Source organism: Leuresthes tenuis, unplaced genomic scaffold (genome assembly GCF_036924035.1).
Source record: "Leuresthes tenuis unplaced genomic scaffold, fLeuTen1.0.hap1 SCAF_4, whole genome shotgun sequence".
Lineage (NCBI taxonomy): Eukaryota > Metazoa > Chordata > Actinopteri > Atheriniformes > Atherinopsidae > Leuresthes > Leuresthes tenuis.
This window is the reverse complement of record NW_027325358.1, coordinates 29314413-29340961: the sequence shown is the minus strand read 5'-3', so window position 1 is coordinate 29340961 and position 26549 is coordinate 29314413.

Genomic DNA, 26549 nt, shown 5'->3' with positions numbered 1-26549 from the left:
TAAGAAAAGGTGCTAATGCCCGACAATGTATGATCAAAAGAGGGAGCGGAGGTGTTCGGCTGCAAGAAGGTCTGAATGTCCAACCATAATTTGTAAAAACCGGGAAGGAAAGGCTCGAAAGCCCCACTATACACCATCAAAAGCGGGAGCAGAGTGGTTCAGCTGCAAGAAGGTCTGAATGTCCATCAATAATTGCTTTAAAACATGAAAGAAAATTTTCGAATATCATCCGCAAATGATCATAAGAAGGAGAGGAGGTGTTCAGCTGCAAGAAGGTGTGAATGTCCACCCATAATTCCTGAAAAATGGGTAAAAAAAGGTGCGAATGCCCAACCATACATTATCAAAAGCAGGTGTGAATGTCAGATCATAATTTGCAAAAAGCTGATGAGAAAGGGTGAGAATGCCCGACTATACACCATCAAATGCGGGAGCGGAGGTGTTCGGCTCTGAGTAGGTGTGAATGTCCGACCATAATTGCTGAAAAATGTGTTAGAAAAGGAAAGAATGCCGGACCATACATCATCAAAAGCGGGAGAGGTGGTGTTCGGCTGCAAAAAGGTGTAAATGTTTGACTAAAGTTTGTAAAAAGCGGGTAAGACATGGTGCGAATGCCTGACAAGGTATGATCAAAAGCAGGAGCGGAGGTGTTCAGCTGCAAGAAGGTCTAAATGTCCATCAATAATTGCTAGAAAACATGAAAGAAAATTTTCTAAAATCAAACCGCACATGATCATAAGTGGGAGAGGAGGTGTTCAGCTGCAAGAAGGTGTGAATGTCCACCCATTATTCCTGACAAATGGGTAAAAAAAAAGGTGCGAATGCCCAACCATACATCATCAAAAGCAGGAGTGGATGTGTTCGGCTACAAGGTTTGAATGTCCGAGCATAGTTTGTAAAAAGCGGGTAAGAAAAGGTTCGAATGCCCAAACATACACCATCAAAAGAGGGAGCGGAGGTGTTCCGCTGTAAGGTGTGAATGTCCGACCATAGTTGGTAAAAAGTGGGTAAGAAAAGGTTAAAATACCCGCTCAATAGCGGGAGCGGATGTGTTTGGCTACAAGAATGTGTGAAAGTCCGACCATGGTTTGTAAAAAACGGGTAAGAAAAGGTGCGAATGCCCGACAATGTATGATCAAAAGAGGGAGCGGAGGTTTTTGGCTACAAGAAGGTTTGAATGTCCGACCATAGTTTGTAAAAAGCGGGTAAGAAAAGGTTCAAATGCCTGACTATACACAATCAAAAGCGGGAGCGGGAGGTTTTCAGCTGCAAATCCTTCACTCAAACCAAGTGAAAACTGCTTTGTCCTTCATATTTATCAATGTCTAGATCGACTTCAACAAAGAACAACATTGTACTTTGCAGTAAAGAAAGAGCAAATCAAAAGTTTTAGGAATCCGAGAATAAGCTTATTTTCATGAGTTCTGCACGATTATTGATTTTACTATAAATGAATGCCTTCACTCAAACTATGTTAAAACTGCTTTGTCCTTCATATTTATCAATGTCTAGATTTACTTCAACAAAGAACAACACTGGATTTTGCAGTAGAAGAAAGAGCAACACTGAAGGATCAGTAATCCGAGAATAAGCTTATTTTCATACGTTCTGCATGATTTGGGATTTTATGTATAAAATGAATTCCTTCACTCAAACCAAGTTAAAACTGCTTTGTCCTTCATATTTATCAATGTCTAGATCGACTTCAACAAAGAACAACATTGTATTTTGCAGTAGAAGAAAGAGCAACACTGAAGGATCAGGAATCCGAGAATAAGCTTCTTTTCATACGTTCTGCATGATTTGGGATTTTATGTATAAAATGAATTCCTTCACTCAAACCAAGTTAAAACTGCTTTGTCCTTCATATTTATCAATGTCTAGATTTACTTCAACAAAGAACAACATTGTATTTTGCAGTAGTAGAAAGAGCAACACTTGAAGGAACAGGAATCCGAGATTAAGCTTATTTTCATACGTTCTGCATGATTTGGGATTTTATGTATAAAATGAATTCCTTTACTCAAACTATGTTAAAACTGCTTTGTCCTTCATATTTATCAATGTCTAGATTGACTTCAACAATGAACAACATTGTATTTTGCAGTAGAAGAAATCGCAACACTGAAGGATCAGGAATCCGAAAACACGCTTATTTTCATACGTTCTGCTTGATTTGGGATTTTATGTATAAAATGAATTCCTTTACTCAAACTATGTTAAAACTGCTTTGTCCTTCATATTTATCAATGTCTAGATTGACTTCAACAAAGAACAACATTGTATTTTGCAGTAGAAGAAATCGCAACACTGAAGGATCAGGAATCCGAAAACACGCTTATTTTCATACGTTCTGCTTGATTTGGGATTTTGCTATAAAATGAATTCCTTCACTCAAACAAAGTGGAAACTGCTTTGTCCTTCATATTTATCAATGTCTATATCGATTTCAACAAAGAACAAGGCTGTATTTTGCAGTATAGGAAAGAGCAACGCTGGAGGATCAGGAATCCGAGAATAAGCTTACTTTCATGAGTCCTGCACGATTTCGGATTTTCCTATAAAATGAATTGCTTTGCTCAAACCAAGTTAAAATTGCTTTGTCCTTCATAGTTATCCATGTCTAAAATGTATCAAGCATAAAGTTCCTCATATTACCCTGAATGAGAAAGAAGCATCCCTTTGGTTGAGCAATACGTTCCTTATGCGGAGTTATGCATGATTTCGGATTTTGCTATAAAATTCATTCCTTCACACCTTTTTTTTTCACCGCATTTTATAGATTATGGTTGGAAATTTCAACCACTCTAATCCGAAGACCTCTCCTCCCGCTTTTGTTAATATATTTGAACTTTAGTTGGACATTCACCCCTTTTTGCAGCTAAACCACCTCCGCTCCCTGTTTTGATCATGTATGGTCTGGCAATACTACATTTTCTTACCCGTTTGTGAGTAATTATGGCTGGATATTCACACCTACTTGCAGCTGAACACAATCTCTCTCGCTTTTAATTATGTTTGGATATTCGAACCTTTTCTTTACTGCTTTTTGCCAACTTTGGTCGGACGTTCACACCTTCTTGCAGCCGAACACCTCCGCTTCCGCTTTTGATGGTATATATTCGGGCATTCGAACCTTTTCTTACCAGCTTTTTACAAACGATGGTTGGACTTTCACACCTTCTTGTAGCCAAACAACTCCGCTCCCGCTATTGATTGTGTACAGTCGGGTATTTTAACCTTTTCTTACGCGCTTTTTACCAACTATGGTCGGACATTCACATCGTCTTACAGCGGAACATCTCCGCTCCCGCTTTTGATGGTGTATAGTCAGGCATTTGAACCTTTTCTTACCCGCTTTTTACAAACTATGGTCGGACATTCAAACCTTCGTGTAGCCGAAAACCTCTGCTCCCTCTTTTGATTATACATTGTCGGGCATTCGCACCTTATCTTACCCGCTTTTTACAAACTATAGTCAGACATTCACACCTTGCAGCTGAACCACCTCAGCTCCCTGTTTTGATCATGTATGGTCTGGCAATACTACCTTTTCTTACCCCTTTGTGAGTAATTATGGCTGGACATTCATACCTACTTGCAGTAGAACAGCTCTGCTCCCGCTTTTGATTATGTTTGGTTGGATATTTGAACCTTTTCTTAACTGCTTTTTACAAACTTTTGTCGGACGTTCACACCTTCTTGCAGCCGAACACCTCCGCTTCCGCTTTTGATGGTATATATTCGGGCATTCGAACCTTTTCTTACCAGCTTTTTACAAACCATGGTTGGACTTTCACATCTTCTTGTAGCCGAACAACTCCGCTCCCCCTATTGATTGTGTACAGTCGGGTATTTTAACCTTTTCTTACCCACTTTTTACCAACTATGGTCGGACATTCACACCTTCTTACAGCGGAACACCTCCGCTCCCTCTTTTGATGGTGTATGTTTGGGCATTCGAACCTTTTCTTACCCGCTTTTTACAAACTATGCTCGGACATTGAAACCTTCTTGTAGCCGAACACATCCACTCCTTCTTTTGATGATGTATGCTTGGGCATTCAAACCTACTTTTTGCCCGCTTTTCATTAATTTTGGGTGGACATTCACACCTTGTCACAGCCAAACACCTCCTCTCCCTGTTTTGATCATGTATGGTTGGACATTCGCACCTTGTCTCACCCGCTTTTTGCAAACTATGGTCGGCTGTTCACAGCTTCCTCTCCACCATACTTGTATGGTGGGATGTTCACACCCAGTTGCATCCGAAGACCTCCGCCCCCACTTTTGTTGATATTTAGTTGGTCATTCGCAGCTTACCCGCTTTTGGCAAACTATGGCCTTCTTGCAGCCAAACACCTCTGATCTCGCTTTTGATAATGTAAGGTTGGGCATTCAGACCTTGCTTCACCTGCTTTTCACCAAATATAGTCGGACATTCACACCTTTTTGCAGCCGAACACTTCCGCTCCACCTTTTAGTGTTCTATCACACCTTTTTTTCACCGAATTTTATAGATTATGGTTGGAAATTCTCAACCACTCTCATCCGAAGACCTCTCCTCCCGCTTTTGTTAATATATTTGAACTTTAGTGAGACATTCACACCTTCTTGCAGCTGAACCACCTCCGCTCCCTGTTTTGATCATGTATGGTCTGGCAATACTACCTTTTCTTACCCGTTTGTGAGTAATTATGGCTGGACATTCACACCTACTTGCAGCCGAACACCACCTCTCTCGCTTTTGATGATGTATGGACCGGCATTCTTACCTTTTCTAACACATTTTTCAGAAATTACGGTCGGAGATTCACACCTACTCACAGCCGAACAACTCCGCTCCCGCATTTGATGGTGTGCAGTCGGACATTCTCACCCTTTCTCATCAGCTTTTTGCAAATTATGATCTGACATTCACACCTACTTGCAGTCGAAAAGCTATGCTCCCGCTTTTGATTATGTTTGGTTGGATATTCAAACCTTTTCTTAACTGCTTTTTACAAATTTTTGTTGGACGTTCACACCTTCTTGTAGCCGAACACATCCACTCCTGCTTTTGATGATGTATGGTTGGGCATTCGCACCTTTTTTTTACCCATTTGTCAGGAATAATGGGTGGACATTCACACCTTCTTGCAGCTGAACACCTCCTCTCCCACTTATGATCATGTGCGGTTTGATTTTAGAAAATTTTCTTTCATGTTTTCTAGCAATTATTGATGGACATTTAGACCTTCTTGCAGCTGAACACCTCCGCTCCTGCTTTTGATCATACCTTGTCAGGCATTCGCACCATGTCTTACCCGCTTTTTACAAACTTTAGTCAAACATTTACACCTTTTTACAGCCGAACACCACCTCTCCCGCTTTTGATGATGTATGGTCCGGCATTCTTTCCTTTTCTAACACATTTTTCAGCAATTATGGTCGGACATTCACACCTACTCAGAGCCGAACACCTCCGCTCCCGCATTTGATGGTGTATAGTCGGGCATTCTCACCCTTTCTCATCAGCTTTTTGCAAATTATGATCTGACATTCACACCTGCTTTTGATAATGTATGGTTGGGCATTCGCACCTTTTTTTACCCATTTTTCAGGAATTATGGGTGGACATTCACACCTTCTTGCAGCTGAACACCTCCTCTCCTTCTTATGATCATGTGCGGATGATATTCGAAAATTTTCTTTCATGTTTTAAAGCAATTATTGATGGACATTCAGACCTTCTTGCAGCTGAACCACTCTGCTCCCGCTTTTTATGGTGTATAGTCGGGCTTTCGAGCCTTTCCTTCCCGGTTTTTACAAATTATGGTTGGACATTCAGACCTTCTTGCAGCCGAACACCTCCGCTCCCTCTTTTGATCATACATTGTCGGGCATTAGCACCTTTTCTTACCCGCTTTTTACAAACCATAGTCGGACTTTCACATCTTTTAGTAGCCGAACAACTCCGCTCCCGCTATTGATTGTGTACAGTCGGGTATTTTAACCTTTTCTTACCCGCTTTTTACCAACTATGGTCGGACATTCGCACCTTCTTACAGCGGAACACCTCCGCTTCCTCTTTTGATGGTGTATGTTCGGGCAGTCAAACCTTTTCTTACCTGCTTTTTACAAACTATGGTCAGACATTCAACCCTTCTTGGAGCCGAACACATCCACTCCTGCTTTTTATTATGTATAGTTGGGCATTCGCACCTTTTCTTACCCATTTTTCAGTAATTATGGGTGTACATTCACACCTTGTCTCAGCCAAACACCTCCGCTCCCTCTTTTGATCATGTATGGTTTGACATTCGCACCTTTGCTTACCCTCTTTTTATACTGATTGCTCAAGATTAAGTTGTTCTTTCTCAAACTACAAAATTTTTTTAATTGTTGAAACTTGATTTGAAGTGGATAAATAAGGAAGACAAACAGTTTTAAGTCAGGCTGATAGCAATTAATTTTATAGCAAAATCTGTATTTCGTCATTTGTCGAGAGATGCTTATTGCTGAAGAAGTTCTTTCTCATTCTACAAAGTACAACGTTGTTTATCATTGAAACTTGATTAGACATGAATAAATATGAAGGACAAAGCAGTCTTAACATGGTTTGAGTTAAGGAATTCGTTTTATAGGAGAATCCGAATTCGTGCATAACTCGTAAAATAGAGCTTATTTTCGGATTCCTGAAGAATGAGTCTGGTTCTTTCTCATAATACAAAGTTTGTTGTTTATTGTTGAAACTTCATCAGACCGTTAGATATAGTCGGACTCACCTCGACGCACGGCTTGGGATCTGGAACCAGTACTCTTGAGAGGGGTTGGACTCTCTTCCACTCTGGAGTTGCCCGTGGTGAGAGGCGCAGAGCAGGTGTGGGCATACTTATTGCCCCCCGGCTGTGTGCCAGTACATTGGGGTTTACCCCAGTGAACGAGAGGGTAGCCTCCCTCCGCCTTTGGGTGGGGGGACGAGTCCTGACTGTTGTTTGTGCCTATGCGCCAAACAGCAGTTCAGAGTACCTACCCTTTTTGGAGTCTCTGGGGGAGGCACTGGAGAATGCTCCTACCGGAGACTCCCTCATTCTGCTGGGGGACTTCAATGCTCACGTGGGCAATGACAGTGAGACCTGGAGGGGTGTGATTGGGAGGAACGGCCCCCCCGATCTGAATCAGAGTGGTGTTATGTTGTTGGACTTCTGTGCCAGTCATAGACTGTCCATAACGAACACCATGTTCAGGCATAAGGGTGTCCATATGTGCACTTGGCACCAGGACACCCTTGGCCGCAGTTCGATGATCGACTTTGTGGTTGTATCATCGGACTTGCGGCCGTATGTCCTGAACACTCGGGTGAAGAGAGGGGCGGAGCTGTCAACTGATCACCACCTGGTGGTGAGTTGGCTCCGCTGGTGGGGGAGGATGCCGATCAGACCTGGCAGGCCCATACGTATTGTGAGGGTCTGCTGGGAGCGTTTGTCAGAATCCCCCGTCAGAAGGAACTTTAACTCCCACCTCCGGCAGAGCTTCAACCATATTTGAGGTGGGGGACATTGAGTCCGAATGGGCCATGTTCCGTGACTCCATTGCCGAGGCAGCTGGTCGGAGTTGTGGCCGTAAGGTGGTCGGTGCCTGTCGTGGCGGCAACCCTCGAACCTGCTGGTGGACACCAGTGGTGAGGGAAGCCGTCAAGCTGAAGAAGGAGTCCTATCGGGCCTTTTTGGCCAGTGGGACCCTGGAAGAAGCTGATAGGTACCGACGGGCAAGACGGGCCACGGCTTCGGCGGTTGTGAGGCAAAAACTCGGGCCTGGGAGGAGTTCGGTGAGACCATGGAGAACGATTTCCGGACGGCCTCGAAAAGATTCTGGTCCACCATCCGGCGTCTCAGGGGGGGGGAAGCGGCTCACAGTCAACACTGTTTACAGTGGGGACGGGGCTTTGCTGACCTCAACTAGGGATATTGTGAGTTGGTGGGGGGAGTACTTCGAGGAACTCCTCAATCCTACCAACACGTGCTCGGAAGAGGCAGAGTCGGAGAGCTCGGAGACGGGGCCTCCCATTTCTGGGGCTGAGGTTGCCGAGGTGGTTAAAAAGCTCCTCGGTGGCAAGGCCCCGGGGGTGGATGAGGTCCGTCCTGAGTTTCTCAAGGCTCTGGATGTTGTAGGGCTGTCTTGGCTGACACGCCTCTGCAGTATCGCGTTGACATCGGGGACAGTGCCTCTGGACTGGCAGATTGGGGTGGTGGTCCCCCTCTTTAAAAAGGGGGACCGGAGGGTGTGTTCCAACTATAGGGGTATCCCACTCCTCAGCCTCCCTGGTAAGGTCTATTCGGGGGTATTGGAGAGGAGGATCCGTCGGATAATCGAGCCTCGGATTCAGGAGATGCAGTGTGGCTTTCGTCCTGGCCGTGGAACAGTGGACCAGCTCTATACCCTCGGCAGGATCCTGGAGGGTGCATGGGAGTTCGCCCAACCAGTCTACATGTGTTTTGTGGACTTGGAGAAAGCGTTCGACCGTGTCCCTCGTGGAGTCCTGTGGGGGGTGCTCCGGGAATATGGAGTGCCGGACCCCTTGATAGGGGCCGTTCGGTCTCTGTATGACCGGTGCCAGAGTTTGGTCCGCATTGCCGGCAGTAAGTCGGATACGTTTCCGGTGAGAGTTGGACTCCGTCAGGGCTGCCCTTTGTCACCGATTCTGTTCCTAACTTTTATGGACAGAATTTCTAGGCGGAGCCAGGGCGTTGAGGGTGTCCCATTTGGCGACCTCAGAATCGGGTCTCTGCTTTTTGCAGATGATGTGGTTCTGTTAGCGTCGTCAGGCCGTGACCTTCAGCTCTCACTGGAGTGATTCGCAGCCGAGTATGAAGCGGCTGGGATGAGAATCAGCACCTCCAAATCCGAGACTATGGTTCTCAGCCGGAAAAGGGTGGAATGCTCTCTCCGGGTCGGGAATGAGATCCTTCCCCAAGAGGAGGAGTTCAAGTATCTCGGGGTCTTGTTCACGAGTGACGGACGAATGGAGCGGGAGATTGACGGGCGGATCGGTGCGGCGCCTGCAGTGTTGCAGGCTCTGCACCGACCCGTCGTTGTGAAGAGGGAGCTGAGCCAGAAGGCGAAGCTCTCTACTTACTGGTCAATCTACGTTCCCATCCTCACCTATGGTCACGAGTTGTGGGTAGTGACCGAAAAAACAAGATCGCGAATACAAGCGGCCGAAATGGGTTTCCTCCGCAGGGTGTCTGGGCTCTCCCTTAGAGATAGGGTGAGAAGCTCAGTCATCCGGGAGGGGCTCGGAGTAGAACCGCTGCTCCTCCGCATTGAGAGGAGTCAGATGAGGTGGCTCGGGCATCTGGTTAGGATGCCCCCTGGGCGCCTCCCTGGGGAGGTGTTCCGGGCACGTCCCACTGGGAGGAGACCCCGGGGGAGACCCAGGACACGTTGGAGAGACTATGTCTCTCGGCTGGCCTGGGAACGCCTCGGGGTCCCCCCGGAAGAGCTGGAGGAAGTGGCCGGGGACAGAGACGTCTGGGTTTCTCTGCTCAAGCTGCTGCCCCCGCGACCCGACCCCCGGATAAGCGGCAGATGATGGATGGATGGATGGATATATCCTCCACCAACCAGACTTACAACCCCCGACTAGGGTAGCAGAATTTCTAAGCATCTGTACCCCAAAACTACTATCAAAAATATATAAATTATTGTCTAAGATAGATGACACAATGTCTCTTCCATCCTCAAAATGGGAGGCAGATATATCCATCAGTTCTGGTCATAGCTTCTAACCACAAATATGTTTGAACACCTTCATAAAGACTCGAAATCCTAATTTACAGCTCATACAATACAAAATCCTTCATAGAACACACTATACAGGACAAAGGATGTTCAGGATGGGTCTAACACACTCAAACATCTGCTCACATTGCACAGATAACACACCTGATGATTATGCACACGCTTTGTGGTTTTTCTGCGCCTGTCCAGAAGTTCTGGCTTGAAGTCTGTGAGGACCTATCAACATGGCTAAAGTGTAGCATCCCTGCATGCCCCACACTGTGCATACTGGGTGACTTAGACAACATCAACATGGAAATTAACTCAGCACACATGGTTGTCACAGTGTTATGTATCGCAAAGAAAACTATTCTCATGAACTGGAAAGCGAAGAACAATCTGTGTATTAACCAGTTTAGAAATTTTCTTTTAGATTATATTAGCATGGAAACAATGTCTGCCTCCTCAAAACACCAATTGGCTGAATTTCATTCTCTCTGGTCCCCTCTGATTAGTTTTATCACATAGTGGTGGTGGTGGGTTGCTGGGTGATGGTGGGTCTCAGGCCCGGGCTGCTGCGACTGGTGTGACCGGGTGGTTTGTTTGTTTGTTTTTTGATGTTGTTTGTTTGTTTTTTGTAGAGGTCCTCCTGGGTGGGGTTGGGTTGAGTGGGGTGGGGCGGGATGGGTACCTTCTGGGGGTACAGTAGCTCCCGGAATATGGTCGCTGCAGGCCCCGAGCCTGGTGGACATCAGGCCCTCCTGCCCATTGTTGGCTCCCAGGTAGCGGGGATGCCTATTGCAGCCAGTCCCTGGCTGCCCTCTCTGGGGGAGAGTAGCTCCCCCGGTATATATCCCCATACCCCTCTCCCTTCTGGCTCCTGTACACAGCACACACTCACACATGAAGGTTTTGGGGGCGTGTGTGTTCGGTGGGGTGTAGTGGATGGGGCCACGTAGGTGGTCCCCTTTGGTTGCACTCTGCAGTTCCCTGCCCCTGTTTTAATTACACCTTAGACATTACTACTTATCAAACACACTCACACACACACATTAGGTCTTGGGGGGTGGTTACACTGAGTGGCATCTGGTGGGCGGGGCTCTTTGGGTATGTAGGCTGCCCAGAGTGCCGCGCTCCCAGTTCTACAAGTTTGGCTGCCCCTCAATTTTAATTGCTCACTATTAGAAAATATTGAAGAGCCAGAAGGGTGAGGGGAGGGGTCTTCTTCGCACACCCCTGCTTCCTGGTGTCTGCTCGGGGCAGGAGGGGCCAGGAGGATTAATTAATTGTTCTGCTGGTTCGTGGTCTTTGGTGGCTGGGGGGTTGCTGGCCTCCTGGTGTGCCCGCTGCACTACACCCCAGCAGAGTCGAGGGAGGTAGGATGTGTGGATGTGTGGATGTATGGGACGTGAAAGTGTGTGTGGTAATGATTGGGCCTGGATCTGGGACTTGCTGTCGCCTGGCCTGCCTGTGTTTCTCCCGATGGGGCATCAGCGTTGCCTCTCCTCACTGCTCGCGACTTCACCCACCTGTGGGCACGTCTTGACTCCCAGGGCATTTGGCCAGGGGCGCTGGGGCAGGCGCTGACCCACTTTGTGGCTGTCTGGGGCGCTTGGCCCTCCTGGGTATTGGGTGGGGCCTCTGCCGGGGGGTTTGAGGGCGCTCGGGCTCCTGGGGCCCAGGTCCAGTGCACGGCCCATGTCTGGGCGGCTGGGGCCTGGCGGGGTCGGTGGGCTGTTACCCCTGGTTCCCGGAGTGCCTCTGCCCTATGCTTATGGGGGCTCTTTCCGGGGGCTTCCTCTGCAGTCTTCTGGGTGGATGCGTGGTTGCCCCTGCAGTGGGCTGCCTGGGTTCTGTGCTCTGTGGGGGCTGCTGGTGGCCTGGGTCTTGTGGCCCTCTCTGCCTGCTTCTGATTGCTTGGGGGGGGGCTGTGGATTGTGGCCCTGTACGCTTATACACTCATAACTAAGCACGGTTATCATGTAGGTCCTGTGCCATGGGTGTTGCATGTTCTCACACACACACACACACATTCATTAGTCCAGTAGCATGGTCACTAAGCAGTTGATGTATTATCATGTTGTCTCAGGTCATCTATATCCACAGCTGTGTTGTATGCGATTGCCGCTTCTTGTGCTTGTTTTTGTTTGTTTGTGTGTTTGTTTTTTCTCTGCTTGTCTGCTTTCAGGTGCTCCTGGTGGCGCTAAGGCTGGATTCCCCTCATAGGCCATGGATTGTTGTCTGTTTTGTTTTTTACAGGTGTAGCAGCTGGTTGTCTGGTTTTTGTTTCTATTTTTGTTCTGTTTCCTCTTCTTTCCTCTTCTTCTTTCCTTGTCCCCCGGTCCGGTTCAGTTCAGTTCATGTCATATATTGTAAACAGAAATAAATAAATGGGCATCAAGGGGAGCTTTACATTTATAAAACTTCCCTTGGCAAAACAAATCTGTTTGGCATCAAAGGTATTCAGACTACAATTCTTCTGACATAATGCTGAACAGGACAAGGGGAAAAAAAAGTAAAGAAGACAGTTCTGCCGAAAGCCAGGGATAGACCTGTTCTAAGTTCTATACTTTTTAAAAGGGGCGTGTTTATCAACTATGGAATTAGAAGATTTACAAAAATGGTCAAGTGCTAGATCTTCATCTGTGATTTTAACAGTGTCATATAACTATTCAACAGATCAGTTAAAAAAAAGCCTGCTCATGGAGATGTTTCAGGATCCTGATACCAAGCGTGGACCTAATGTTTTCATTTTTGCAATTCTGATACAGGCTATTGAGCAGTGATAACTAACACCAAGTTCAGATACTGCGGATTTTCTACCTTTGATTTGTTAAGATTGAGCCAATCAGGGACAACCTTGAAGGATCTCTTTGGTTTTGTAGGATCAGTAATTACCTGAGAAAGGTTGATATTGGTACACACCTTTTTTAAATGATCAGAGGCAGAGTTCAACTTGTTTAAATTAAAATTGCCACACAGAGATTGGGTTTAGGCCACATGCACACAGAATGACATCAACAAATATAAGAATTTTGAATATATGTAGAGGAATGATACTTTGAAATGTGCTCATTGCGGAGTTATGATCAGTTGAGTAATGAAGGTTGAACTATTCTGGGAAAGAGGTTCTATTCCCAGCATCATGATGGACACTCCTGATATAGAAGGTTTCGCTAACGCATTGGAATTGTTTTACTATTTTCATATGCATGTGCAATGAAGAATTGCTTGCTGCTGATAATTGCAAAGAAGAACAGCTTACACATAGATGCTCACATATAGGCTGCTGAATGCAATGAAGACCTGCTTATCAAGTAAAGTTCAATGTCAATGTGTAATATTCAATTAGGATTTGCAAAACAGTGAAGTTAAATAATGAATGGGTCCATAGTCGGTATGAGAAGACTAAAGGAATATTTACCTGGGTGTACGTTCAAACAGAGATGAGAAAATTGCGATAAATAATTGTTTGTTTGTTTGTTAGTATGTATATGAATGTTATGTGTATAAACTGTGTTGAGTTATAGTTACTCAGTAGTGTCTCAGTGAAACAACCGATGGGGGAAGCCTTGCGGTGACAACAAAAGCAGTGTTTTACTGATCAGTCAAGTTGCTCCAGTGTACTCCATACAAACTGGTTGGCTACTGAAGGGATAGAAAATGGGGAATACTTGTTTTAAAGCAAACAAGGAATTAGATGGGAAAAATACATGTTTTAACGGGACCCAGACAATATTAAATACTCAGACAGATGGGAGAAGAAGTGTAGTTTTGTAGGAAATCACAAAATTATTACATAGAATTAGTGAAATCAATTGAAGAATGCCTTTCTGAAGAGCTGTTTACCATAGATGAGCAGCTTTGCGACCAAGCACATTGTAGATCGCTTTACTGCCAAAATGATCTAATTTAATGGATTGGTTTAGACATGCATAACAGCATTTTAAGAACAAAGAGAGAAACAAAAAGGGACAACGCTTCATGGTGGAAGGTGATGTATAAATAACTGTGTATATGATGAAGGGGGTGGCAACACCCATTCCGAAATCCCGCCATTCCGACATCCCGCTATTCCGACATCCCACCATTCCGACATACCACCATTCCGACATACAAACGTCCCACCATTCCGACATCCCACCATTGCGACATCCCGCTATTCTGACGTTCAAATGTCCCACCATTCCGACAAGGCTTTCCGTATAAGGAAATGTGTGTTACTCAACAGGTGAGTCCCATCTTTCTGTTCATGCAATTTATATGTTTAACACATGTTTATAGACAAGCGTTATTAAAAACACAAAGTCTCGGCAACTGGAGGAGGAGAAGCAGTCTGCGGTGGTTTTCAATCACACACTCCAATGCCACTTGTTTCAACTTCCGAAAATTTAATCCAGGAAAAATAGGCTTACAAACATGGACCAAAACGGCTCCATAACACGCACAAGAATCCAAAAGAAACGAAAGTTAACTAAAAGAAAGCAAATAAACAGTATGAAGTGGTCAAAATTGGTTTTACGCATGCCTATGTGCGTCTGGCACATGCGTCTTCGGGCTCTCCCACGTTGGTTTGTGGATGAAAGCTATATGTTCAGCTGTAATGTCATGTAAAAACAATCTCTACATGACATTTACTCCCAGGTGTGACCAGTTAGGTCCTTAAGATATCAACAGGCTGTATAAAGCTACAACCGTTGTGGCTGTGTGTTTGTGCCAAATGCGCAAAACCCATCCGCGCTTCCCAAAATTGGAGTGAGTACTCATAAATCACGTGAATAACATGAATAAACGTTTTTACTGCATTTTGTTGTGTTTTATACGTTCTATGCTGTCATTTCTCTCTTCTCCTATTGGCAAGGCAAGGCAGAGTGCTCGCAACTGTGTCCTGTGCAGTAGCCGTGATATCTGTAATTGCAATTATTACTTTTGCATATGATGACAGCGTGCAAAAGACGCATGGGCTCTGTGGAGAGCTCCGCTCCAGCTGGCTGCTGTGACAGCTCACTGACACTGTATTTCTGCTTAATCAGTTTCAGTCTCGCCAGAGTTACATTAATATCTGTATTTTTATATTTGAAATTCAGGGGATTTTGATAATAGATTATTAAAGTTTGTTTGCGAGGCTGTGGCCTCTGCATGTGCAAAGCTTGTGCGCCAAACTTTAGGGCGTATTTGCGCCGGCATATCATTAGTGCAAAATGTTTTGGTTAAAAAATAGGCTATTAAAAGGAACTGTCGGAATGGCGGTATGTTAAAAAAACAAAAAAAACATACCGCCATTCCGACCATAGGAGGAAAAAAGTGTCGGAATGGTGGGACGTTTGATAAAAAATTAAGTGTCGCCATTCCGACAATTGGAGACCCATGTCGGAATGGCGAGATGTCGGAATGGCAGCATGTAACCATGATGAAGGAGAGACCATTTGAGCAGCACAGCCATTTCGCAGCACAGGGACAGCAATCCAAGTTACAGGATCTCCCACGTGGTATCACCTGTCACATTGTGTCAAGGCATCAAAAGAAGAAAAAATCACCAAACTCAAGGACAAAAAGACAAAGACTCCGGTGAACGAAGACAGAGGACTGACAAACCAGAAATACAAAAGGATTCTCGATATCAAGATCCAGAAGAAGAGGCTAACAATGCCACGAACACTTACGATGCTGGGAATGATGCCAGCAATGAACAGAGAAGAAGATTCAGTGTCATCAATCTGCATTACGTGCCTCTAATGAGGGGGTGAATATAGAATCCTCAACGATTACAACGTCTCTGGGAACTGTGACAACAACAAGGTTTAAACCATTTTGATATATATTGTAACCTATTGTCTAAGGAATAGTGCTGAAAATGAGGTAAATCTAATCCACCACTGTCCTTGGTCTTCTGTAGGGTTTTTAAACTAATACGTGGTGGTTTGTTTTTCCACAGAAATTTGGAGATGCATGAATCTAGTGACTTAAACCAAGTAGCAGATGGTTTTATGGGGATCATTGAGAACAAATAGTTAACTTTTGGTAGTATCATCATTTTAATGGATGTAACTCTCCCCATAAGTGATATAGGTAAGGACTTCCAACGAGAGATCGTCCTCTACTGTCTTTAATAATTGCACATAATTTAGCTTTGTTAGCTCTGAGATCCTGGAGGAAATGTTTATGCCTGGATATCTAATATTTCCTGACTGTAAAGTGATCGCAGGTATATTATGGACCCTACAGTTAATGGGCAGAACTGTGGTCTTAGACCAGTTGATAGAGTAGTCAGAAAGTGCTGAGAATTTATTTATGAGTGTGATCGTGTGACTGAGAGACGTCTGTGAGTTCTGAAGGAAAAGTAATACATCATCAGCATAAAGACTTATTTTATGCTCAATATTTTGGGATTAATTACTGACAAACGGGTAAGAAAAGGTAGTATTGCCAGACCATACATGATCAAAACAGGGAGCGGAGGTGGTTCAGCTGCAAGGTGTGAATGTCTGACTATAGTTTGTAAAAAGCGGGTAAGTTAAGGTGCGAATGCCCGACAATGTATGATCAAAAGAGGGAGCGGAGGGTTTTTGCTACAAGAAGGTTTGAATGTCCGACCATAGTTTGTAAAAAGCGGGTAAGAAAAGGTTACCATACATCATCAAAAGCAGGAGTGGATGTGTTCGGCTACAAGAAGATTTGAATGTCCATCAATAATTGCTTTAAAACATGAAAGAAAATTTTCGAATATCAAACCGCACATGATCATAAGCGGGAGAGGAGTTGTTCAGCTGCAAGGTGTGAATGTCCACCCATAATTACTGAAAAATGGGTAAGAAAAGGTGAAAATGCCCAACCATACATCATCAAAAGCAGGAGTGGATGTGTTCGGCTACAAGAAAGTTTGAATGTCCGACCATAGTTTGTAAAAAGCGGGTAAGAAAAGGTTCGAATGCCCGAACATAGACCATCAAAAGAGGGAGCGGAGGTGTTCCGCTGTAAGAAGGTGTAAATGTCCGACCATAGTTGGTAAAAAGCGGGTAAGAAAAGGTTAAAATACCCGACTGTACACAATCAATAGCGGGAGCGGAGTTGTTTGGCTACAAGAAGGTGTGAAAGTCCGACCACGGTTTGTAAAAAGCGGGTAAGAAAAGGTTCGAATGCCCGAATATATACCATCAAAAGTGGAAGTGGATGTGTTCGGCTGCAAGAAGGTGTGAACGTCCGACCAAAGTTTGTAAAAAGCAGTTAAGAAAAGGTTCGAATATCCAACCAAACATAATCAAAAGCGGGAGCAGAGCTGTTCGACTGCAAGTAGGTGTGAATGTCAGATCATAATTTGCAAAAAGCTGATGAGAAAGGGTGAGAATGTCCGGCTATACACCATCAAATGTGGGAGCGGAAGTGTTCGGCTGTGAGTAGGTGTGAATGTCCAACCATAATTGCTGAAAAATGTGTTAGAAGAGACTAGAATGCCGGACAAGACATCATCAAATGCGGGAGCGGAGTTGTTCGGCTGTGAGTAGGTGTGAATCTCCGAGCATAGTTTGTAAAAAGGGGGTAAGAATAGGTTCGAATGCCCGAACATACACTATCAAAACAGGGAGCTGAGGTGGCTCAGCTGCGAGGTGTGAATGTCTGACTATAGTTTGTAAATAAGGTGCGAATGCCCAACAATGTATAATCAAAAGAGGGAGCGGAGGTTTTCGGCTACAAGAAGGTTTGAATGTCCGACCATAGTTTGTAAAAAGCGGGTAAGAAAAGGTTACCATACATCATCAAAAGCAGGAGTGGATGTGTTCGGCTACAAGAAGATTTGAATGTCCATCAATAATTGCTTTAAAACATGAAAGAAAATTTTCGAATATCAAACCGCACATGATCATAAGCGGGAGAGGAGTTGTTCAGCTGCAAGGTGTGAATGTCCACCCATAATTACTGAAAAATGGGTAAGAAAAGGTGAAAATGCCCAACCATACATCATCAAAAGCAGGAGTGGATGTGTTCGGCTACAAGAAAGTTTGAATGTCCGACCATAGTTTGTAAAAAGCGGGTAAGAAAAGGTTCGAATGCCCGAACATAGACCATCAAAAGAGGGAGCGGAGGTGTTCCGCTGTAAGAAGGTGTAAATGTCCGACCATAGTTGGTAAAAAGCGGGTAAGAAAAGGTTAAAATACCCGACTGTACACAATCAATAGCGGGAGCGGAGTTGTTTGGCTACTAGAAGGTGTGAAAGTCCGACCACGGTTTGTAAAAAGCGGGTAAGAAAAGGTTCGAATGCCCGAATATATACCATCAAAAGTGGAAGTGGATGTGTTCGGCTGCAAGAAGGTTTGAACGTCCGACCAAAGTTTGTAAAAAGCAGTTAAGAAAAGGTTCGAATATCCAACCAAACATAATCAAAAGCGGGAGCAGAGCTGTTCGACTGCAAGTAGGTGTGAATGTCAGATCATAATTTGCAAAAAGCTGATGAGAAAGGGTGAGAATGTCCGGCTATACACCATCAAATGTGGGAGCGGAAGTGTTCGGCTGTGAGTAGGTGTGAATGTCCAACCATAATTGCTGAAAAATGTGTTAGAAGAGACTAGAATGCCGGACAAGACATCATCAAATGCGGGAGCGGAGTTGTTCGGCTGTGAGTAGGTGTGAATCTCCGAGCATAGTTTGTAAAAAGGGGGTAAGAATAGGTTCGAATGCCCGAACATACACTATCAAAACAGGGAGCTGAGGTGGCTCAGCTGCGAGGTGTGAATGTCTGACTATAGTTTGTAAATAAGGTGCGAATGCCCAACAATGTATAATCAAAAGAGGGAGCGGAGGTTTTCGGCTACAAGAGGGTTTGAATGTCTGACCATAGTTTGTAAAAAGCGGGTAAGAAAAGGTTACCATACATCATCAAAAGCAGGAGTGGATGTGTTCGGCTACAAGAAGATTTGAATGTCCATCAATAATTGCTTTAAAACATGAAAGAAAATTTTCGAATATCAAACCGCACATGATCATAAGCGGGAGAGGAGTTGTTCAGCTGCAAGAAGGTGTGAATGTCCACCCATAATTACTGAAAAATGGGTAAGAAAAGGTGAAAATGCCCAACCATACATCATCAAAAGCAGGAGTGGATGTGTTCGGCTACAAGAAAGTTTGAATGTCCGACCATAGTTTGTAAAAAGCGGGTAAGAAAAGGTTCAAATGCCTGACTATACACCATCAAAAGCGGGAGCGGAGGTGTTCGGCTACAAGAAGGTGTGAAAGTTCAACCATGGTTTGTAAAAAGCTGCTTAGAAAAGGTTCGAATGCCCGAATATATACCATCAAAAGCGGAAGCGGAGGTGTTCGGCTGCAAGAAGGTGTGAACGTATGACCAAAGTTTGCAAAAAGCACTTAAGAAAAGGTTCGAATGCCCGAATATATACCATCAAAAGCGGGAGCAGAGCTGTTCGACTGCAAGTAGGTGTGAATGTCCAGCCATAATTACTCACAAACGGGTAAGAAAAGGTAGTATTGCCAGACCATACATGATCAAAACAGGGAGCTGAGGTGGTTCAGCTGCAAGGTGTGAATGTCTGACTATAGTTTGTAAAAAGCGGGTAAGACAAGGTGCGAATGCCCGACAATGTATGATCAAAAGAGGGAGTGGAGGTCTTCGGCTGCAAGGTCTGAATGTCTAACCATAATTTCTAAAAACCGGGTAAGAAAAGGCTCGAAAGCCCGACTATACACAATCAAAAGCGGGAGCGGGAGGTTTTCAGCTGCAAATCCTTCACTCAAACCAAGTGAAAACTGCTTTGTCCTTCATATTTATCAATTTCTAGATCGACTTCAACAAAGAACAACATTGTACTTTGCAGTAAAGAAAGAGCAAATCAAAAGTTTTAGGAATCCGAGAATAAGCTTATTTTCATGAGTTCTGCACGATTATTGATTTTACTATAAATGAATGCCTTCACTCAAACTATGTTAAAACTGCTTTGTCCTTCATATTTATCAATGTCTAGATTGACTTCAACAAAGAACAACACTGGATTTTGCAGTAGAAGAAAGAGCAACACTGAAGGATCAGTAATCCGAGAATAAGCTTATTTTCATACGTTCTGCATGATTTGGGATTTTATGTATAAAATGAATTCCTTCACTCAAACCAAGTGAAAACTGCTTTGTCCTTCATATTTATCAATGTCTAGATCGACTTCAACAAAGAACAACATTGTATTTTGCAGTAGAAGAAAGAGCAACACTTGAAGGAACAGAAATCCGAGAATAAGCTTATTTTCATACGTTCTGCATGATTTGGGATTTTATGTATAAAATGAATTCCTTTACTCAAACTATGTTAAAACTGCTTTGTCCTTCATATTTATCAATGTCTAGATTGACTTCAACAAAGAACAACATTGTATTTTGCAGTAGAAGAAATAGCAACACTGAAGGATCAGGAATCCGAAAACACGCTTATTTTCATACGTTCTGCTTGATTTGAGATTTTGCTATAAAATTAATTCCTTCACTCAAACAAAGTGGAAACTGCTTTGTCCTTCATAGTTATCCATGTCTAAAATGTATCAAGCATAAAGTTCCTCATATTACCCTGAATGAGAAAGAAGCATCCCTTTGATTGAGCAATACGTTCCTTTTGCGGAGTTATGCATGATTTCGGATTTTGCCATAAAATTCATTCCTTCACACCTTTTTTTTTCACCGCATTTTATAGATTATGGTTGGAAATTTCAACCACTCTAATCCGAAGACCTCTCCTCCCGCTTTTGTTAATATATTTGAACTTTAGTTGGACATTCACCCCTTTTTGCAGCTAAACCACCTCCGCTCCCTGTTTTGATCATGTATGGTCTGGCAATACTACGTTTTCTTACCCGTTTGTGAGTAATTATGGCTGGATATTCACACCTACTTGCAGCTGAACACAATCTCTCTCGCTTTTAATTATATTCGGGCATTCGAACCTTTTCTTACCAGCTTTTTACAAACCATGGTTGGACTTTCACATCTTCTTGTAGCCGAACAACTCCGCTCCCCATATTGATTGTGTAGAGTCGGGTATTTTAACCTTTTCTTACCCACTTTTTACCAACTATGGTCGGACATTCACACCTTCTTACAGCGGAACACCTCCGCTCCCTCTTTTGATGGTGTATGTTTGGGCATTCGAACCTTTTTTTACCCGCTTTTTACAAACTATGCTCGGACATTCAAACCTTCTTGTAGCCGAACACATCCACTCCTTCTTTTGATGATGTATGCTTGGGCATTCAAACCTACTTTTTGCCCGCTTTTCATTAATTTTGGGTGGACATTCACACCTTGTCACAGCCAAACACCTCCTCTCCCTGTTTTGATCATGTATGGTTGGACATTCGCACTTTGTCTCACCCGCTTTTTGCAAACTATGGTCGGCTGTTCACAGCTTCCTCTCCACCATACTTGTATGGTGGGATGTTCACACCCAGTTGCATCCGAAGACCTCCGCCCCCACTTTTGTTGATATTTAGTTGGTCATTCGCAGCTTACCCGCTTTTGGCAAACTATGGCCTTCTTGCAGCCAAACACCTCTGATCTCGCTTTTGATAATGTAAGGTTGGGCATTCAGACCTTGCTTCACCTGCTTTTCACCAAATATAGTCGGACATTCACACCTTCTTGCAGCCGAACACTTCCGCTCCACCTTTTAGTGTTCTATCACACCTTTTTTTCACCGAATTTTATAGATTATGGTTGGAAATTCTCAACCACTCTCATCCGAAGACCTCTCCTCCCGCTTTTGTTAATATATTTGAACTTTAGTGAGACATTCACACCTTCTTGCAGCTGAACCACCTCCGCTCCCTGTTTTGATCATGTATGGTCTGGCAATACTACCTTTTCTTACCCGTTTGTGAGTAATTATGGCTGGACATTCACACCTACTTGCAGCCGAACACCACCTCTCTCGCTTTTGATGATGTATGGACCGGCATTCTTACCTTTTCTAACACATTTTTCAGAAATTACGGTCGGAGATTCACACCTACTCACAGCCGAACAACTCCGCTCCCGCATTTGATGGTGTGCAGTCGGACATTCTCACCCTTTCTCATCAGCTTTTTGCAAATTATGATCTGACATTCACACCTGCTTTTGATGATGTATGGTTGGGCATTCGCACCTTTTTTTACCCATTTTTCAGGAATTATGGGTGGACATTCACACCTTCTTGCAGCTGAACACCTCCTCTTCCCGCATATGATCATGTGCGGTTTGATATTCGAAAATTTTCTTTCATGTTTTTTAGCAATTATTGATGGACATTGAGACCTTCTTGCAGCTGAACACCTCTGCTCCCGCTTTTGATGGTGTATAGTTGGGCTTCCGAGCCTTTTCTTCCCCGGTTTTTACAAATTATGGTTGGACATTCAGACCTTCTTGCAGCCGAAAACCTCCGCTCCCTCTTTTGATCATACATTGTCGGGCATTCGCACCTTTTCTTAACCGCTTTTTACAAAACATGGTCGGACTTTCACACCTTCTTGTAGCCGAACACATCCCTTCCCGCTATTGATTGTGTACAGTCGGCCATTTTAACCTTTTCTTACCCGCATTTTACCAACTACGGTCGGACATTCAAAACTTCTTACAGCGGAACACCTCCGCTCCCTGTTTTTATCATTTATGGTCTGGCAATACTACCTTTTCTTTCCCGTTTTTGAGTAATTATTGCTGGACATTCACAGCTTCTTGCAGCCGAACACCTCTTCTCCGCTTTTGATGATGAATGGTCCGGCATTCTTACCTTTTCTAACACATTTTTCAGCAATTATTGTTGGTCATTCACACCTTTCTCATCAGCTTTTTGCAAATTATGATCTGACATTCACACCTACTTGCAGCCGAACACCTCGGCTTCCGCTTTTGATGGTGTATATTTTGGCATTCGAACCTTTTCTTACCCGCTTTTTATAAACCATGGTCGGACTTTCACACCTTCTTTTAGCCGAACAACTCCGCTCCCGCTATTGATTGTGTAGAGTCGGGTATTTCAACCTTTTCTTTCCCGCTTTTTACCAACTATGGTCGGACATTCACACCTCCGCTCCCTCTTTTGATGGTGTATGTTCTGGCATTCGAACCTTTTCTTACCCGCTTTTTATAAACCATGGTCGGACTTTCACACCTTCTTTTAGCCGAACAACTCCGCTCCCGCTATTGATTGTGTAGAGTCGGGTATTTCAACCTTTTCTTTCCCGCTTTTTACCAACTATGGTCGGACATTCACACCTCCGCTCCCTCTTTTGATGGTGTATGTTCTGGCATTCGAACCTTTTCTTACCCACTTTTTACAAACTATGCTCGGACATTCACACCTTCTTGCAGCGAAACACCTCCGCTCCCTCTTTTGATTGTGTATGTTCGGGCATTCGAACCTTTTCTTACCCGCCTTTTACAAATTATGGTCGGACATTCAAACCTTCTTGTGGCCGAACACATCCACTTCTGCTTGTGATGATGTATAGTTGGGCATTCACACCTTTTCTTACCCATTTTTCAGTAATTATTGGTGGACATTCAGACCTTCTTGCAGCTGAACACCTCCGCTCCCGCTTTTGATGGTTTATAGTCGGGCTTTCGAGGCTTTTCTTCAACGGTGTTTACAAATTATGGTTGGAAATTCAGACCTTGCAGCTGAACAACTCCGCTCCCTCTTTTGATCATACATTGTCGGGCATTCGCACCTTGTCTTACCCGCGTTTTACAAACCATGGTCGGACTTTCACACCTTCTTGTAGCCGAACAACTCCACTCCCGCTATTGATTGTGTACAGTCGGGTTTTTTAACCTTTTCTTACCCGCTTTTTACCAACTATGGTCGGACATTCGCAGCATCTTACAGCGGAACACCTCCGCTCCCTCTTTTGATGGTGTATGTTCGGGCATTCAAACTTTTTCTTACCCGCTTTTTACAAACTATGGTCGGACATTCAAACCTTCCTGTAGCAGAACACATCCACTTCTTCTTTTGATGATGTATGGTTGGGCATTCGCACCTTTTCTTACCCAATTTTCAGGAATTATGGGTGGACATTCACACCTACTTGCAGTCGAACAGCTCTGCTCCCACTTTTGATTATGTTTGGTTGGATATTCGAACCTTTTCTTAACTGCTTTTTACAAACTTTGGTCGGACGTTCACACCTTCTTGCAGCCGAACACCTCCGCTTCTGATGGTATATATTCGGGCATTTTAACCTTTTCTTACCCACTTTTTACCAACTATGGTCGGACATTCACACCGTCTTTCAGTGTAACACCTCCGCTCCCTGTTTTTATCATTTATGGTCTGGCAATACTACCTTTTCTTTCCCGTTTTTGAGTAATTATTGCTGGACATTCACAGCTTCTTGCAGCCGAACACCTCTTCTCCGCTTTTGATGATGAATGGTCCGGCATTCTTACCTTTTCTAACACATTTTTCAGCAATTATTGTTGGTCATTCACACCTTTCTCATCAGCTTTTTGCAAATTATGATCTGACATTCATACCTACTTGCAGCCGAACACCTCGGCTTCCGCTTTTGATGGTGTATATTTTGGCATTCGAACCTTTTCTTACCCGCTTTTTATAAACCATGGTCGGACTTTCACACCTTCTTTTAGCCGAACAACTCCGCTCCCGCTATTGATTGTGTAGAGTCGGGTATTTCAACCTTTTCTTTCCCGCTTTTTACCAACTATGGTCGGACATTCACACCTCCGCTCCCTCTTTTGATGGTGTATGTTCTGGCATTCGAACCTTTTCTTACCCGCTTTTTATAAACCATGGTCGGACTTTCACACCTTCTTTTAGCCGAACAACTCCGCTCCCGCTATTGATTGTGTAGAGTCGGGTATTTCAACCTTTTCTTTCCCGCTTTTTACCAACTATGGTCGGACATTCACACCTCCGCTCCCTCTTTTGATGGTGTATGTTCTGGCATTCGAACCTTTTCTTACCCACTTTTTACAAACTATGCTCGGACATTCACACCTTCTTGCAGCGAAACACCTCCGCTCCCTCTTTTGATTGTGTATGTTCGGGCATTCGAACCTTTTCTTACCCGCCTTTTACAAATTATGGTCGGACATTCAAACCTTCTTGTGGCCGAACACATCCACTTCTGCTTGTGATGATGTATAGTTGGGCATTCACACCTTTTCTTACCCATTTTTCAGTAATTATTGGTGGACATTCAGACCTTCTTGCAGCTGAACACCTCCGCTCCCGCTTTTGATGGTTTATAGTCGGGCTTTCGAGGCTTTTCTTCAACGGTGTTTACAAATTATGGTTGGAAATTCAGACCTTGCAGCTGAACAACTCCGCTCCCTCTTTTGATCATACATTGTCGGGCATTCGCACCTTGTCTTACCCGCGTTTTACAAACCATGGTCGGACTTTCACACCTTCTTGTAGCCGAACAACTCCACTCCCGCTATTGATTGTGTACAGTCGGGTTTTTTAACCTTTTCTTACCCGCTTTTTACCAACTATGGTCGGACATTCGCAGCATCTTACAGCGGAACACCTCCGCTCCCTCTTTTGATGGTGTATGTTCGGGCATTCAAACTTTTTCTTACCCGCTTTTTACAAACTATGGTCGGACATTCAAACCTTCCTGTAGCAGAACACATCCACTTCTTCTTTTGATGATGTATGGTTGGGCATTCGCACCTTTTCTTACCCAATTTTCAGGAATTATGGGTGGACATTCACACCTACTTGCAGTCGAACAGCTCTGCTCCCACTTTTGATTATGTTTGGTTGGATATTCGAACCTTTTCTTAACTGCTTTTTACAAACTTTGGTCGGACGTTCACACCTTCTTGCAGCCGAACACCTCCGCTTCTGATGGTATATATTCGGGCATTTTAACCTTTTCTTACCCACTTTTTACCAACTATGGTCGGACATTCACACCGTCTTTCAGTGTAACATCTCCGCTCCCTCTTTTGATGGTGTATGTTCGGGCATTCAAACCTTTTCTTACCCGCTTTTTACAAACTATGGTCGTACATTCAAACCTTCTTGTAGCCGAAAACCTCCACTCCCTCTTTTGATCATACTTTGTCGGGCATTCGCACCTTTTCTTACCCGCTTTTTACAAACTATGCTCAGACATTCAAACCTTCTTGTAGCCAAACACATCCACTCCTGCTTTTGTTGATGTATGGTTGGGCATTCGAACCTATTTGTTGCCCGCTTTTCATTAATTATGGGTGGACATTCACACCTTGTCGCAGCCAAACACCTCCGCTCCCTGTTTTGATCATATATGGTTGGACATTCGCACCTTTTCTCACCCGCTTTTTGCAAACTATGGTCGGCCATTCACAGCTTCCTCTCCACCATACTTGTATGGTGGGATATTCACACCCACTTGCATCCGAAGATCTCCGCCCCCACTTTTGTTGATATTTAGTCATTCACACCTTACCCGTTTTCTTGCCGCCAAACACCTCTGATCTCGCTTTTGATGATGTAAGATTGGGCATTCAGACCTTGCTTTTCCTGCTTTTCACCAAATATAGATGGACATTCACACCTACTTGCAGCCGAACACCACCTCTCCCGCTTTTGATGATGTATGGACCGGCATTCTTACCTTTTCTAACACATTTTTCAGCAATTATGGTCGGAGATTCACACTTACTCACAGCCGAACAACTCCGCTCCCACATTTGATGGTGTATAGTCGGGCATTCTCACCCTTTCTCATCAGCTTTTTGCAAATTATGATCTGACATTCACACCTGCTTTTGATAATGTATGGTTGGGCATTCGCACCTTT